The sequence below is a fragment of the Vulpes vulpes genome, chromosome 15 (assembly GCF_048418805.1).
Source record: "Vulpes vulpes isolate BD-2025 chromosome 15, VulVul3, whole genome shotgun sequence".
Lineage (NCBI taxonomy): Eukaryota > Metazoa > Chordata > Mammalia > Carnivora > Canidae > Vulpes > Vulpes vulpes.
Genome location: NC_132794.1, coordinates 28911612 through 28929406, shown reverse-complemented (window position 1 = coordinate 28929406; position 17795 = coordinate 28911612). Strand labels below are relative to the sequence as shown.

The 17795-nt window shown below is 33.6% G+C and overlaps 1 protein-coding gene and 1 long non-coding RNA gene across 34 annotated transcripts in view; both read right to left on the bottom strand.

Annotated features, from left to right (window-relative positions):
* Window positions 1-13463, bottom strand: part of LOC140595819 (uncharacterized) — a 34094-nt gene extending 20631 nt beyond the window's left edge. Inside the window, exon 1 of the long non-coding RNA XR_011997705.1 lies at window positions 1926-13463. This is a non-coding gene — a long non-coding RNA (uncharacterized lncRNA). The remainder of the gene's footprint in view (window positions 1-1925) is intronic.
* ROBO2 (roundabout guidance receptor 2) overlaps window positions 1-17795 on the bottom strand; it is a 1660631-nt gene that overhangs the window by 1147092 nt on the left and 495744 nt on the right. The gene's annotated exons all lie outside the window — the stretch shown is intronic.

The window sequence follows — 17795 nt, the reverse complement described above, 5'->3', positions numbered from 1 at the left end:
CTTTGACTATTTTATTGGCTGATTTCTTTACTGATTCCTTAACTTGATATACTTTACATCTGAGGCACGTTTGCATATATATATATATATATATACATATATATATATGTATATATATATACATATTTTTTTATTGGTGTTCAATTTGCCAACATATAGAATAACACCCAGTGCTCATCCTATCAAGTGTCCCCCTCAGTGCCCATCACTCAGTCACCACCACCCCCTGCCCACCTCCCTTTCCACCACCCCTAGTTCGTTTCCCAGAGTTTGGAGTCTCTCATGTTCTGTCTCCCTTTCTGATATTTCCCACTCATTTTTTCTCCTTTCCCCTTTATTCCTTTTCACTATTTTTTATATTCCCCAAATGAATGAGACCATATAATGTTTGTCCTTCTCCGATTGACTTATTTCACTCAGCATAATACCCTCCAATTCCATCCACCTCGAAGCAAATGGTGGGTATTTGTCATTTCTAATGGGTGAGGAATATTCCATTGTATACATAAACCACATCTTCTTTATCCATTCATCTTTCGATGGACATCGAGGCTCCTTCCACAGTCCCTGAATAGGTATCATGGTGACACTAAACTCGTATCTTTCAATAGTAACTCTAAATGTGAATGGGCTTAATGACCCCATCAAAAGGCACAGGGTTTCAGACTGGATAAAAAAGCAGGACCCATCTATTTGCTGTCTACAAGAGACTCATTTTAGACAGAAGGACACCTACAGCCTGAAAATAAAAGGTTGGAGAACCATGTACCATTCAAATGGTCCTCAAAAGAAAGCAGGGGTAGCCATCCTTATATCAATGAAACGCCGGCACATTTGCTTTTTAAAAATTTCATTATTGTAAGGACACTTAACATGAGATCTAACACTCTTAACCAAATTTTAAGTGTATAATGCATTATCGTTGACTGTAGGGTACAACACTGCTCAGCCTATCTCTTTAGAGCTTATTCATCTTGCTTAACCAAAACGTTATGCCTGTAGATTAGTTTTTTTTTTTTTTAATTTTTATTTATTTATGATAGGAACACAGTGAGAGAGAGAGAGGCAGAGACACAGGCAGAGGGAGAAGCAGGCTCCATGCACCGGGAGCCCGACGTGGGATTTGATCCCGGCTCTCCAGGATCGCGCCCTGGGCCAAAGGCAGGCGCCAAACCGCTGCGCCACCCAGGGATCCCATGCCTGTAGATTAGTAATGACCATTTCCCCTTTCTCCCAGGACCTAGAAACATGCAGATATTTATCTATCTTTGGCTTATTTCACTTAACAAAATGTCTTCAAGGTTCATCCATGTTTTTGCATAATGCAGAATTTCTTTCTTTTCTAAATTCAAATAGTATTCCATTGTAAACACATACCACATTTTCTTTATCCATTTATCAATCTAGGTTGATTCCATATCTTGACTATAAGGAATTGTAATAAAAATGGAATTGCCAATATATCTTTGAGATTTTGATTTCAATTCTTTTGGATAAATATCCATAAGTGGGTGGAGGGAATCATATGGTAGTTCTAATCTTAATTTTTGGAGAAGCCTCCACAGCATTTTCCTTAGTAGCTGCACCATTTTGTATTCCTACCAACAATGTGCAAGAGTACCAATTTCTCCACATACTCAAAATACTGATGTCTTTTAGATATCTAATATATAATACTGTAATTATCATAATTATATTAATTATGTACCATATTATAATATTTGTATATCATTTATTATATTACTGAAATAATTATATTAATTATAATTAATTAACACCAGCCATAATAACTATATGTCAATTTATAATATATAATTTTTATAATTTATATAATAGCTAACCTGACAGGTGTGAAGGGATATCTCATTGTCATTCGGATTTATATTTCCTTGATGATTTATAATATTGAACACATTTTTATATACCTGTTAGCCATTTCTATGTCTTCTTTGGAAAAAAACGTTTATTCAGATTGTTTACCCTTTTTTAAAGTGGATCGTTTGTTTTTTTGCTATGAGTTGTAGGAATTTATATATTTTGGTGATTAACTCCTTCTCAGATATACAGTTTGCAAATATCTTCTCCCATTCTGTAGGTTGCCTTTTACTCCATTGATTCCTTCTTTTGCTCTGTAGAAACTTTTTAGTTTGTTGTAGTCCCAGTTATTCATATTTTTGTTTTTGTTACTTATGCTTTTGATGTCATATAAATTATATGATTGTCAAGTCCAGTGTCATGAAGATGTTCTCCGGTGTTTTCTTCTAAGAGTCTTATAGTTTGGGTTATATTTAAGTCTTTAATTCATATTGAGTTAATTTTTGTATATGGTGTAAGATAAGTATTCAGTGTTTCTTTCCTTTCTTTCTTTCTTTCTTTCTTTCTTTCTTTCTTTCTTTCTTTCTTTCGTCTTTCTTTCTTTCTTCTTTCTTTCTTTTCTTTCTTTCCATGTAGATATTCAGCTCTCCCTGTAGTTGAAGAGACTATTGTTTTTCCTGCTGTGTATTCTTGGCACCCAAGTTACATTTGATTTTAAAAATAGACAGTACTTCTGATGTCATCTACTCTAGAATGGATGCTGTCCAAGTGGTACCATTCAAGTACTGAGAGAACATGTGTCAGTGCTACAGGTCCTTGACAACTTGCATTTAATAGAGTCTTCCAGACTTTTTCAGAAGTCCAATTCACCCGTCATTTACTTTCATCCACACTCAGACTTTTTCTCACTTTTGTTATAATAGTGTAAACGTTCCTTTGCATGGATAAACACTAACAACTAGCAATATTCATGCTTTTTTTCACCTTTGTCCTTTTTGTATAAAATAATTAAAAGAAAGAGAAATAAATCGGTAAGTACCTTAATGTCATCCAAATAGTTGATGCTAATTGGGAAACTGAGCCCTAAAACATACTTGTTTATATGTCTGTTCTAATTTCAAACCTTTTATTCTCAAATAATATAGGCTTAACTCCTTACACATGCCTTTACATGGTCCACTTCCAATGGCTTTCAAAGGAATAAGAGAATTTGGTTCTATTGAACACATTTTTTGAATGTCGACTCTGTTACACACACTGGGCTTTGGCTTTGGGTACAAAGATCTCTGTCTTTGAGAAACTCATAGCCTATTAGGAAAGACAGAACCATAAACTGATACTTTAAGCACAGGATATAGTTTATTAATTCAGTCATCTTAAATTTATGAGTGACTACTACTTGCTCAGTACTTTATTCTAGGCATTAGGATATCATAGTGAACATATTCTCTGCACCATAATCTCAGCCTCAGATTAGCAGAAAAATTATTACAAGTGAGAAGATGTTTTAAATGGTTAGCATAGGTTGGTAGCTTTAGTAAGTAAAATAAAAAGCCTTCCAATTAACTTTGAACTTCAGATGAACAATAAATATCATCTTTTTAGTATACATGTGTCCCATTTACTTCTGTATTTTATAAGTGGAGTGTCTTACTTTGTTTGGAAGAGTCAGGATGGTAAATACACTTTAACTAGGTATAGATGCAATTCTGAGATAAAAGGATTAAAACTTATTTTAGGCAAATTAAACAGCAAGTAGAAAGGCCCAAAGATTAAAATAAAATGGCTCACACCTGTATTAAAAAGGATCCCCATGTGGTTGAGTTATAGAGTACAGAGAGGATGAGAACAAATTTGTGGAAGTAACAGAGGCCAAGATTTTGCAACTAGGTTGTGTTATTAATTTAGAAAAAGGTCAATGCTAGTGGTATGCCTGGTTGTGACAGGCAATCAGGAGAATTCCAGAAATGATTCTTAGTGGCTGGAATATTGAGTTTACCACATTCTTAGTGCAAGTGACTGTGTTATGCCCACCTTTGGTCCACTTCACAGAACATATTTAAAATACTAAAATATAGTTATCATATTAATAAATTAATAAAGTGTTATATAACACTCTGTTAATAATACATTAAAGATTGAGATCTATTAGCAAGCCTAAAACTATTTCAATTAAAAAATCTTGATGAATATGAATGAAAATTGTTTAAATATGATTCATACCACTTATATGTATTGAATGATATTGTTATATATTATTAAGGTGATATAAAAGTATTGTGATTTCTACTTGTAATGAAGATACAGATATTGCTAACTACTGTGGTTTGTTGTCTATATTCATAAATAAAGAAAATGTTAGATATTACAATAATGAAAGTGTAATCTCTTACATCCAAGATCACTACATGAAGTCTATTCAGGGGTTTTGTGGAGGCCCTTGGATGTCAAGTGAAAGTCCCCTGCTCCAGTTGTCTGCATCATACCAAAGTAGATTGACTAATCTTATCTTCCTATAGTCTCAGGCAGGGCTGTCTTTTTACCTAGTCCAACAAAAAGTACTTATTAAGAACCTACAGTTCACAATGAATTTCTTGAAAATAGCTAATAAGGATTATATGATAGAGATTTTTCTTTGCTGGTTTTTATTTTTTTAATTTTATTTATTGATTTGAGATAGGGAGACAGAGAGAGAGAGAGAGAAAGCACAAGCAAGGAGGCGGAGGGAGCAAGACAAGCAGGCTCCCCACGGAGCAGGGAGCCCAATGTGGGGCTTGATCCCAGGATCCCGGGATCATGACCTGAGCTGAAGGCAGATGCTTAATCAACTGAGCCACCCAGGTGCCCCATGTTTGCTAGTTTTTAAATTAGGTTTGTCACTGTATTTGAAGGACAGGAAATTAGGTGTTTCCCCTCTTAATTTGACAATGCCACTTAAAAGCCATTGTGTATCTATCACTGAATAAAAGTTCAGATCCATTGAGGCTAATGCCCTATTTAGTTCATTAACATCTGTGGAACTCCTAAACATATCCTTTCATGAGCTGGACACTTTAATACCTGGATCACAATGTTCTTTTCCATCTTAAGCACTGCTATTATTTTAGGAGACTTCAAAATCCCCGTGGACAGCCAACCATGAGCCCTAGCTTCCCAACTCCTTGACTCACTCTAGTGAATTTACTTTTACTCACTTCCATTTTCACTCCCCCTTAAGACTGTAACATTCCATCACTCAGGAATTCTCTCCTTATAAAATTTTGAACACAAAACATTTAATCATCTGGTCATCAACTCCTATCTCTCTATTTCTCTTAGTTACTCCTCCTGTTTTCAAATTCATTACATCCATTTACTCTTTTCTCACTCTAGCTCATTTTTATCTCTACATCTTTTCTGTTCATCTTACATTCAGCTGCTCTCATGCAAATAGCCTCAATTTTTTTTTCCCCAAATTGTCTTTTTATCTAATTCATCAGGTAATATCAGCTATATGCTTTTGGAAAATGACATCCTGGCTGCTGAGTGAAGCTGCAGGAAAAAATATAACTGAATACTTTATCCCGTAGCTTAAAGGTCTCCCACCTGAGCTAGGTTTGGTATGGTTCATGTTAATTCTGTTTACCTCTTCTGCTTTCTCTTTTGCTCTTCTGTGGGACCTTCTATTTCACCTTCTCCCTGTTCCTTTCAACCTGCTACCACCTTAAGTTTTTACAGACAAAATAGAAGCAATTAGATGGTAACCTCCTCACTCTGTAGGCCAAACCTACATGCTTTACCTGCATTTGTCACTATTCTATTTGTTTCATTTTCTCTCTTGCTGCAGTGGGAGACATGGCCAACTTCATAAGAACATATTCCTTCACATATAGGCAAGATTTTAACTCCTTTCAAATCCTTAGATATCCTATTATCCTTGTTCTCCCCTTTCTTTCATGGACCTTGAATAAAAAAGATAATTTTATTTATGCCTTCAGTTTCAGAGAAACATCACCTTTTCCATACCTTGACTTCTGAGTTATAACTACCCATTTCTCCTTCCTTTCAAAACCAGACTTCATAAATGGGTTGACTAAATTTGTCTTTTCTAATTCCACATCTCCCATTCACTCTAATTTATTTTTTAAAAGGATTTTACAGTGTCAAAGCATTTGGGGAAAAATCATTTCTACATAAAACACATCATCACTTTGCTGTTAGGAATTTTAAGCATGTTTCTGATTCCCTGACTAATGCACATAAGTAAATTTATTTCGTAAGTTAGATGAAACAACTCTTTTATAGCCTTGATCCCATTTACAAAGAGACAATGCAATTTACTAAATGGTGCCCCAGTGACCTGAAAGGTTAATTCAGATCAAACATGCAAGTAGTTTTTAATCTTTGTTGAGAGGTTGATTCACTGTCTAATATGGAATTCTAGTGACCTGCATCAAGTCCAGGTCTACTCACTCACATAAAAATACTTAAGTTTTCCATATTCTCTTTCAATCATTCTCTCAAGCTAAATTTGAGTCTAAATTCTGATCTAAATCTTATTGAATAAGACTCTGAAGCCAAGGTATACAACATACAATTGTACATTTAGGAGAGAGAAGTATGAACAGTGGTAACTACTGAAGAAAATTAAGAGAAAGCCTATAAGAAGATTATGTTCTACAATATATATTCCTTCTATTTCTAGTCCATTGTTACACATTTTATCTTACCACATCAACAGGTATTTAAATAAATAAACTGGAACTTTTGAGTTTTAGATTTGCACATAATAGGGAAGCAAGATATAGGAATATGAAAAACTGGCAGAAAAAAGAAGACAAACGAAACCTTAGAAGGATCACCATGATTATATGCAAAGGCAATGTAAAAATTGTGGACTAAATATGATTCTTATGGCAAAATCATGTAAACATTGTCATTCAGGACTATTAGTACCTGTTACAATCCCATATTGTATTCTATTTGTTTCACATTCTTTTTTGAGAAGAATATTGCTATAGATGGACTACTAATAAAACACATTGTTTTGAAGAACATGCCAAATCTTATTTTCTAGTAACTACTAATGATCCCTAAACCCCCTCAAGTCCTGTCATCTCATACTTTATTAGGAATATTGTATCCACTACAGGATTCTTGGGTGTGAATATCAAAATTACTGGTGGAGCTTTTAAGTGAAGAATGACACACCACACATGCTCCACCCAACTAAGATCCAAATCAATAAGTTGGGAGTAGGATGTGGTATCTCTATATTTAAAAAGTAGTTCTTTAAGTATTTCTAAGATCCATCTTGCATTGAAAGCCAGTGCTTCTTGGAGATAAAATAATATATACTATATTAATATCAAGTTTTGATGTGATAATCTGGGTTCCAGTTCTGATTAATTACAAAACTACTATCTAGCATTTTGAATAATCCCTCCTTCCATACCTGCTTAACCTCTTCATATTTCACATTGCCCATGCTTTTTTTTTTTTTTTTAAGATTTGATTTGATTTGATTCATGAGAGACACAGAGAGACAGAGAGAGGCAGAGACACAAGCAGAGGGAGAAGCAGGCTCCATGGAGGGAGCCCGACTTGGGACTCAATTCGAGGTCTCCAGGATCATGCCCTGGGCTGAAGGCGGCGCTAAATCATTGAGCCATCCAGGCTGCCCTGCCCATGCTTTTAATATAAGTAAAGAATAGTCAAAAACCAGTATCACTGGAAATAAAGACTGTTCGAAATCTAGTAAGAAAATAATTAACATATTTAGTGGATCAGGTTAAATATGGTACTGGCACAAAGAAAGTTGAACTTTCTTTAGCAACTATAGTTGAATGAACACAAAATTCACCAAAGAATATAGATTGCTGTTCATCTAAACATTGCCGACTGTTGAATCTGGTAGGAAATTTTCACTTATTATTACAACCAAGGCATAAACAAATCCCAAATATAAGTAGGGTTAAAATAATAAATGCTAGATTTATTTGTTACAATATTTTCTTAAATTTGATATTTATCCCTTCAGTTGGAGGATATTCATCAGTTTAATCAATGTTTTATACCTAGCTTTGATGTGAAACTAGTTATTACCCAAATAATCTCATTGCTTTCCTGCTAGAAAGTGTTATTAAATATCAGCATGAGTTTCTTGACCAACTCCAGGGGATTAAGCACAAACTATTTCTTGCCATTTCCCTGCTCCTTACCCATATGGAACATCCTTTACTCATTAGTGATAGCTTTTTAAGTATATGGAATGGATGACAATTTTCTGTAGAGATAAGATAATTCTGATTCAGCCTTTCTAAAGAAGAAATATTTTCTATCCATTATAATTAATAGTATTCTTTTTGAGAGAATGGGAAATAGAAAAATCATTTAATTTGAAAGTAGTAGTTGGTATTACCTAAACAAAAATACAATTGACCGAAGCACATTGTTCCTAGTTGATTAATAAGAAATATTGATATGTTAATATTTACTTAAAATTTCAGATAATCTATATGAATTTTGTGTGTGCATGTGTCTATATTGCCTGTTGGTGAATATAGTCATCTTTAGTGTTAATTTTTGTTTTGAATGTGGGAGAGCAAGCTATTTAATCAAAAATATCACCAGTAAATTGGGTTTTGTCCTCAACTTTTTAGAATAACATCATACACAGAGGTAAACACACCATTATTTAAACACATTAGGCTAGAACTTTACTTCTACATGTAATTAAACGTTTTCTAACACTATTTTTTCTAACGCTAATTAAATGGACAGTATTGCATTGTTAATAACATAATGATATATTCCAAGGTTTTCTCAAAAAGGCCAAATTATAAATGACTGGACATGGTGTAAAATCAACTACGTTAATTTTGCTTAAATAAAATAATGAATTCTTCAAAGAAGCAGTGTTTTAAGTATTTACCTTATTACCTTTCAATAGATGAAGCTTTTAAAAATATACTAAAACAGAAATTGTATATTGTATAGAGAGTTGCAGGTAAAATTTTAGAGGAATGGTTAATTTAGCCACTGATTAGGGAGTTTCCTTGATTCCAAATGCAAAGGCCTTTCCATCTGCTGATGTATCACTATTACTAAAATAAAAACCAGTTAGAATTAGTTGTTCCACACTGAATATCAAATGAACATCCCATAATGAATATAATAATATAATATTGGAAGTAGCTATTCAGTACAATTTGCCTGGATTTAGCTACATGATTCCCATTACCATTAATAAAATATGAGGCTAAATCGCCTTGATGCATTTGACCCTAAGAACACCACGTTTCCTACTTTCACGAGGGGGAAAAACGAACACAATGTGCAACGTTTTCCTTAGAAGACAGAGAAAATAAATCCTCATCACTGTAATACTGTGTGATCTAGATTTTGCAGTTTCTTTTGTGGAGCAAAGAAATACACTGGTAGTTCATTTAGATCTTGATTGCCCTGAATAAAAAAAGTAGTTCAGGTAATAAAACAAATCACCTTCACCTATTTTCATTGCAGGCCAGGTTAAGTATGGTACTGGCACAAAAATAGACATATAGATCAATGGGACAGAATAGAAAACCCAGAAATGAACCACAACTATAAGATCAATTAATCCTTGACGAAGCAGGAAAGAATATCCAATGGGAAAAAGTCTCTTCAATAAATGATTTTGAAAAAACACTAAACAGCAACATGCAAAAGAATGAAACTAGACCACTTTCTTACAATATACACAAATATAAATTCAAAAAAACTTACAAACCTAAAATGTGAGACCTGGAACTATAAAAACCTTAGAAGAGAATACAGTCAATAACTTCTTTGATATCGGCCATGGCAACTTTTTTCTAAATATGTCTCCTGAAAGGAGACATTGGCACTTCATCAGAATTAAAAGCTTCTGCATGGAGAAGGAAACAATCAACAGAACTAAACAGCTATCTATATAGAATAGGAAGTGATAATTGCAAAGGATATATCTGATAAAGCATTAGTATCCAAACTATACAAAGAGCTTAAAAATTCAACACCCCAAAAATGAATACTCCAATAAAAAATGGTCAAAGGACATGCCTACAGATGGCCAACAGGCATTGAAAAGATGCTCAGCATTACTATCACCAGGGAAATGCAAATCAGAACTACAATGAGATATCACCTCACACCTGTGAGAATGGCTAAAATCAACAACACAGGAAACAACAGGCATTGCTAAGGATGTGAAGAAAGGGGAACCCTCTCACACTGTTGGGCTGTAAATTGGTGCAGCCACTCCAAAACACAGTATGGAGATTCCTCAAGAAGTTAAAAATAGAACTACCCTATGATTCAACAATTGCATTACTCAACATTTACATGAATACAAAAATACTAATTCAAAGGGATATACGCACCCAATATTTATAACAGCATTATTTAGAATAGCCAAATTATGGAAATAACCCGTGTCCATTATGGACTGATGAATGGATAAAGAAGATGTGGTGTGTGTGTGTGTGTGTGTGTGTGTGTATAAACACATATATACATGTATATATGTACAAAAAATGTAAAAATATATATGTGGTATATTACTTACAGTGGCATATTACTCAGCCATTAAAAAGAATGAAACCTTGCCATTTGCAATTATATGAATGGAGCTTAAGACTGACTATGTTGCTAAGAGAAATCAGTCAGAGAAAAACAAATACTGTATGATTTTACACATATGTGGCATTTAAGAAACAAAAAAAAAGAGCAAAGGGAAAGAGAGAGGGAAGCAAACCAAGAAACAGACTCTTAACTACAGAGAATAAACTGATAGTTACCAGAGGGGAGGTGGGTGGGGGGACGGGAGAACTAGATGATGGGGATTAAGGAGTGCACTTGTTGTGATAAGCACTGGGCAATGTATGGAATTGTTGGATCATAATATTGTTCATTTGGAACTAATATTACACTGTATGTTAACTAACTGGAACTTAAAATAAAACTTTTTTAAAAATCTAGGCAAGAAACTAATTTAAATGTACATAGATACATGCAACTGCCCATTAACATCACATTATCATTTATGCTCATGCCAAAAGTGAGTCAAACTAGTTTTCCTGTGGTTCCTGCTCATATTTCAGGTTTTCTCGGCTCTCATTTTCTTCTAAAACATGGATCTGGTAGAAGTATTTGGCTGAGAGATGCTCAGAAAATACACAAACTGCAGTATAGCATTTGGTGACATTTCTTAGTACATATACTTACCACTCCCATTAAACCTACTTTCAGTAAGGTCCAGAAAACAAAATACACAGGGTCGGGGAAAGAAAATAAGAAAAAAATGGCACTCTAGCTTTCTTATTATATGTATGAGTTGTGAAACATGATTTTAATGTAGTTGCATAGGTATTTTGATCATTCGTAATTCTCATGAACAAAAATAATTGTATTGCACAGAGTTACAGTACCTACGAAAAATAATGAAATAATTGTAGCTCATGAATTTTTCTTTCATCAGAAAACTAGGCAACTATTAGGGCCTACAAACTAACTCAAATAAACAATTGACAAAACTGACTCGAAAAGTCCTTAAGTATACTTTTAACCAAATGGACTATACATAGTATATGGGATCTCTTTTTTATTTGAGACTTTAAATGTTTTTACATCATTCGGTTTGATAGGTCTGGTATGTGCTAGAAAAAAATCCTTGTGAAAAGATTGTTTTTTTGGAACTGTATGGGAATTATAGTAAAATCCCATCCTTATGATGTAGACAAGAATAAACTTGACTTGAGGTCCTTTTTTACCTAGCTATCTTTTTGAACTTAACAGTTTGGACTTGCAGAGATAGTCCATGTAAATTTGATTTTATCTTCTGCTTGGGAATTTTGTCTATGGCTTGTCTTTCTAGTGTGTTGACACGTATGGCATCCTGACCACTTATGACTTGCTCATATTATTACTGTTTTTTCACTGTGATTTAAATAAACTTCTCTTTCATTTTAAAACCCCTTTAGTCAAACATTTTGTGTTATTTTTTTCTTAATATCTTAACTAAATTCCTTGTAAAGAGAAATTACATGGGACTGGAATCAGAGATATTCATTTTCCTTTCAATTCCTAGTCAAATTTCACCTTTGTGTGTTCATTTCTTTTGTTGTGTTTTCCCTTTCTTATTCTTAATTCCCTCCAACACTGACAGAGTAGATTCAGAATAGCAAAATGATGTTCTGGACTGAACTCTATAGAAAGAGTCATTAAATCTCTGTTGCATGCCTGGCTTTTCAGCTAACAACATGGCCTGGGGCAGTGCATCTAAATTCTTTTAAGTCAGAGTGGTCTTATATGCTCGATGAGTAGATTGAGTTAAATGATTTCTAAGGCACTTTACTGATGATGATATTTTATAACACGCAGTGGTGAACCTACATCCATTCCAAGTAGAAAGGCTTTTTTTCCTCTAGTAATTTTCGGTTCTACTGTCTATAATGATTACATAAAAAGAACAACTCAGATGTAGATACCATTTAGTGTTTATGATGATAGTTTATTTTGATTACTGAATCGCAGGAGAGTAAGCTCAATTCTAATTAACAACTAATTTATTTTTAATTTTTATTTATAAAACTGATTTTATATTCCCATAAAATTAATGGCAACCTGGATATTTTGAGTAATTTATCTTTTAATGTTATTTTAAAAATTTAAACACTGTAAAAATAAAATCAGAAATGAAATGAAAGAAGAGAGATTATAATTGATAACAGAAATACAAAGGACCATAAGAGACTATAAACAATGATATGTCAACCAACTGAATAGCTTGGAAAAAATAGATAAATTCCTAGAAACCTATCAATACTGAATCATGAAAAAATATGAAGTTTAGGTCCGATGGCTTCACTGATAACTTGCATCAAACATTTACAGACGAATGAATGTCAATCCTTCTCAAACTCCTCAAAAAAAAATTGAAAAAAAAAATGAAAAAAAAAATTGAAGAAGATTCAAATCCAAACAAATTTTTATGGGGCCAGCATTACTCTGAATCCAAAGCTAGATGAGAACACTACAAGAAAAAAGAATTACAGGCCAATATTCCTGATAAACGGAGATGCAAAACTCAACAAATTACCAGGATACTAAATTTAACAATCTGTTAAAAGGATCATATACCATGAACAAGTTGGATTTATCCCTGAGATACAAGACTGGTTATAGTAGGCGAACCAATAAATGTGAAACAGCAAATTAACTGATTGAAGAATAAAAATCACATGATTAGTTCAACAAATAGAAAGTATTTGACAAAATTCAACATCTTTTCATGATAAAAACTCTCAATAATTAAGTTTAGAAGGAATATACCTCAACATAATAAAGCCACATATGAAAAGCCCACAAATAACATCACACTCAATGGCGAAAAACTAAAAGAAAAAGACAAGGATGCTATTGCCACTATTTCTATCTAACAGAGTATTTAAAGTCATACCAAGAGCAATAAATCAAGAAAAAGAAATAAGAGACATCTAAATTGGAAAGGAATAATAAAATTGTCTTTGCTTGCAGATAATATGATATTTTATTTAGAAAACCCTAAAGACTCCACCAAAAACTGATAGAACAAATAAATGAATTCAGTGAAGTTGCAGAATACGAAATCAACAAATCTCATCAGTTAAATTTCTGCCTACTAAAAATCAACTCTTTGGAAAAGAAATTAAGAAATCAATCCCATTTACAAGAGCATCAAAAAATGCTTAGGAATAGATTTAACCAAGGAGGTAATGAGACATTGATTAAAGAAGATGTAAGTTAATAGAAAGATAACATCTCTTCTGGGTCAAAATAATTAACATTGTTAAAATGACCATATTACCTAAAGTGATCTACAAATTCAATGCAATTACTATCAAAATTCCAATGGGATTTTTCACATAACTAAAAAAAATAATTTTAAAATTTGCATGGAATCACAAAAAATTCCAAATAGCCAAAGTAATCTTGAGAATGAAGAACAAAGTGGAGGGCATCATACTTCCAGATTTCAAGCCATATTACAAAGCCACAGAAATTAAAATACATGGTATTGGTATAAAAACAGGCACATAGGCCAATGGAAAAGAACAGAGAGCCTAGAGTAAGCCTAGCCATATATGGTCAACTAATCTTTAACAAAAGTGCCAAGAACACACAAAGGGTGTGTATGTCTTCAATAGAATAGTTTCTTGCATAAGTGATGCTGAGAAAACCTGATATCTACATGCAAAATAATGAAACCAGACTCATACTTTACACCACTCACAAAAATTAACTCAAAATATATTAAATACTTAAATGTAAAGTTTGAAATCATAAAACTCCTAGACAAAAACATAGAGAAAATACTCTCTGTCGCTCCAGTGATTTTTGGACATGACACCAAAAATTCAAATAAGAAAAGCCAAAAATACACGAATGGGACTACACAAAAAACAAAAATAAAAACCAAAAAAACCCCCACTTCTGTATAGCAAAGGAAACCATCAAGAAAATAAACAGACAACCCACAGAATGAAGGAAAATATTTGTAATCCATATCTGTAAAGGGCTTAACTAGTAAAATATATTTTAAAAAACTCATAAACCTCAATAGCAAAACGTCAAATAATCTTATTTTAAATTGGGCAAAGGACTGAAAACATTTTCCAAAGAAGATATACAAATGGCTAACAGATACATGAAAACGTTGTTAACATCAGGAATTATCAGAGAAATGTAAGTCAGAACCACAATGAGATATAATTTCACACCTAGGATGGATGGTCATTATTAAAGAGACAAGGGATAACATGTTGGTAGGCTGTGGAGAAAAGTGTCCCTTGTACTTTAATGGTGGGAATGTGGCTTGGTACAGTCACTGTGGAAAACAGTATGAGGTTCCTCAAAAAAAATTTAAAATATAGAACTACTCATATGATCCAGTAATCCCACATCTGGGTATATATCCAAAGCATTCAAAATCAGTATCTCAAAAAGTTATGTGCACTCCCATGTTCATTACAGCATTATTTGCAATAGCCAAGTTGTAGAAACAACTTATACGTCCACAGATGAATGGATAAAGGAAATGTTATAGTATATATATACAAAATAGAGCATCATTCAGGCTTAATGAAGAAAAAGTCTGACATTGTCATAACATGGATGACACTGAAAGGCATTATGATAAGTGAAATAAGCCAGACAAAGACAAGAACTGTATGGCATCATTTATATGTGAAAACTAAAAAAGCAGAGACAGAAAATGACAAACTCATTGACACAGAGGGTAGAATGGCAGTTGTCAGGGGCTAAAATGGGTAGAGAAAATGGAGAGAGGTTGATAAAAGGGTATAAACTTTTTTATAAGATGCATATGTTCTCAGAATCTAATGTACAGCATAGTGACTATAGTTAATAATGCTGTATCGTATACATGAAATTTTCTAAAAGAGTAGATATTAAATGTTCTCACCATACACACATACATAAAAGTTTACTACCTGAGCTGATGGATGTATTAATCAACTTGATTGTTAATCGACTTAGTCATTTTACTATATACATGTATATAAAATCATCATAGTTTACACTTTAAATATATAAAATTTTGTCAGCTATACAATAAGGCTGGAAGAAAACCACAGTATATAATGCAAGGTTTTATATTATTGCTCAGTATAGTCTATAGAAATTGACAGTCGAAACTTTACATCATCACAACCACGTGATTCCCACCAAAGGAAACAAGAAGCAAGAGAGAAGATTGAGAGAGTAGATAATGATGGGCCAGTTAATGGTGAGATATTAGCAGTATCTTCAGATGCCTTAGTCTAGATGCCTGTCAAATCACTTTGTTTAAAGCTATGGAAGACCTCGCGGAATACCTTTTGGTACAATAAATCAGTGTGTTAAAATGCTTGCCTGGAGGGGCAATCAACATCCTAATGTTGATTCGGGAAATACTGGTAAAAGTGATTACTGAAAAGTTGTCATCTTGAAAGAATTGAATAATTTGTTATTTTAAATACTTAAACTTAAAAAAAAGACAAACTTTTTCAAGTAAATTTTAACTAAAATTAAATATAATGAATATAATGCTCAAAATGTAAATGACATACTGCGCATTTTTTAACATCTTCTAATGCAAACATTCTTTTCCCACAAAAACACTAGCAAAGTAGATCAGTGTGAGATAAAAGCACAGAACCATATAATTGTTCCAGAGCTATTTAATTACTAAAAATTTACATTTCCATTATAATGGACAATGGGGCTGAAATGATTGTGGAAATATAACTAAGGTAAGGTAACATGCCTAAAGAATCTGTTAATTAAATTACATATTCTCCTGTTACACAGAGTCAGGGCTGAGATTTTTTTTAATATAAAAATTTTTATCATTATTACATTTTGTAACCACAATACGTGTCCCCATTTGGTCTCCTGGAGAGCAAATGGTTTCAGAGTAGAAAAAATTAACATATTGCTTTAGTATGATAGAAAAATAGGCCATTTATCATCTTGTTTTAAGGGAAAGTTCACGGATCAGCTGCTGTGTACTGTTTGTGTGTGAGTTTCCTACACTTTGCATTGCTAAATAATTGAGAACATTAGCTCCCAAACCATGAAAAATTCATTTTGACATGATGTATTATTAATCAATTTAATTTAAAGTGATCTGGAAAGTTCCAATTTCAGTTGTGATGCTTGAAGATAAATTCAGGCAGTGGTTGGTACTTATTAAAACTGTGTAACTCTTTATTGCCTGATTTTTATTTTTTTTTCCAAAAGTGGGTCAAACTGTAATGAAAATGGCATAAAAACAACAGGCTCACCATTTTAGTCTACAAATTCATTCATATGTGTAATAATGAAAAACTGTAACAAATTTAGTCAACTCTTCATCAGTTAGCAATATTGTGCTGCCACTTTTAAATTCTACACTGATGTATACATGACTAAATCATTTGAAGCCAATAATTTGAAGGCTATGTGCAACTCTTTCCTCTTTCCTCAGTGCTTCCAGTTTTGGCTCATGTTTTGCCTTCCAATTTGATAGAGATTAGAAAGTAATGTTTAAAAATGTCTAGTACTTTTGAGATAAAAGTAGATCGATGATTAGTTTATGTAGTTCCTATATCACCAAGCAATACCCATTGAGATTAAAAGTAGGGTCCCTTGACACATAAACATTCAAAGCCACATGACCTTTTTTTTTTTTTTTTTTTTTAATTTTTTATTTATTTATGATAGTCACAGAGAGAGAGAGAGAGGCAGAGACACAGGCGGAGGGAGAAGCAGGCTCCATGCGCCGGGAGCCTGATGTGGGATTCGATCCCGGGTCTCCAGGATCGCGCCCTGGGCCAAAGGCAGGCGCCAAACCGCTGCGCCACCCAGGGATCCCCACATGACCTTTTTAAAAGCCTTTCAGACATTTCTGAGAGTTGCACATGTCTCCCACATCTCTTCATCTTCTTCCACCCTCAAGACTTTGGATACTTGAAACAAAACAAAACAAAGCAAAAAAGCAAATTGGGATGCCTGAGTGGCTCAGGGGTTAAGCTTCTGCCTTCGGCTCAGGGCGTGATCCTGGAGTCCCAGGATCCAGTCCCACATTGGGCTCCCTGCAGGGAGCCTGCTTCTCCCTCTGCCTATGTCTCTGCCTCTCTATCTCTCTGTGTCTCTCATAAATAAATAAAATCTTTAAAAGAAAAAGACTTTGGATACTTGCAAAAGTCCTGTTTTTCATTCAAGGCCCCTGTTGCTTCAGAACCACCAATATGGGGAGACCTTCAAGTGCCAAAGTTGCATTCCTGCCCTAAATGGGCTCCTATGACCATGATTCATTCTACATTTGAGGAAAGAAGGTGGGAAAGTGGTCATTTCCTATGCTTCTGTTACTGTGTATATTACATTTATTTTCTGCTTATATATGTGCCTTTCTAGCTAGGTGGTTTGCTTCTGGAGAGAAAGAACATGTCTTACTCACC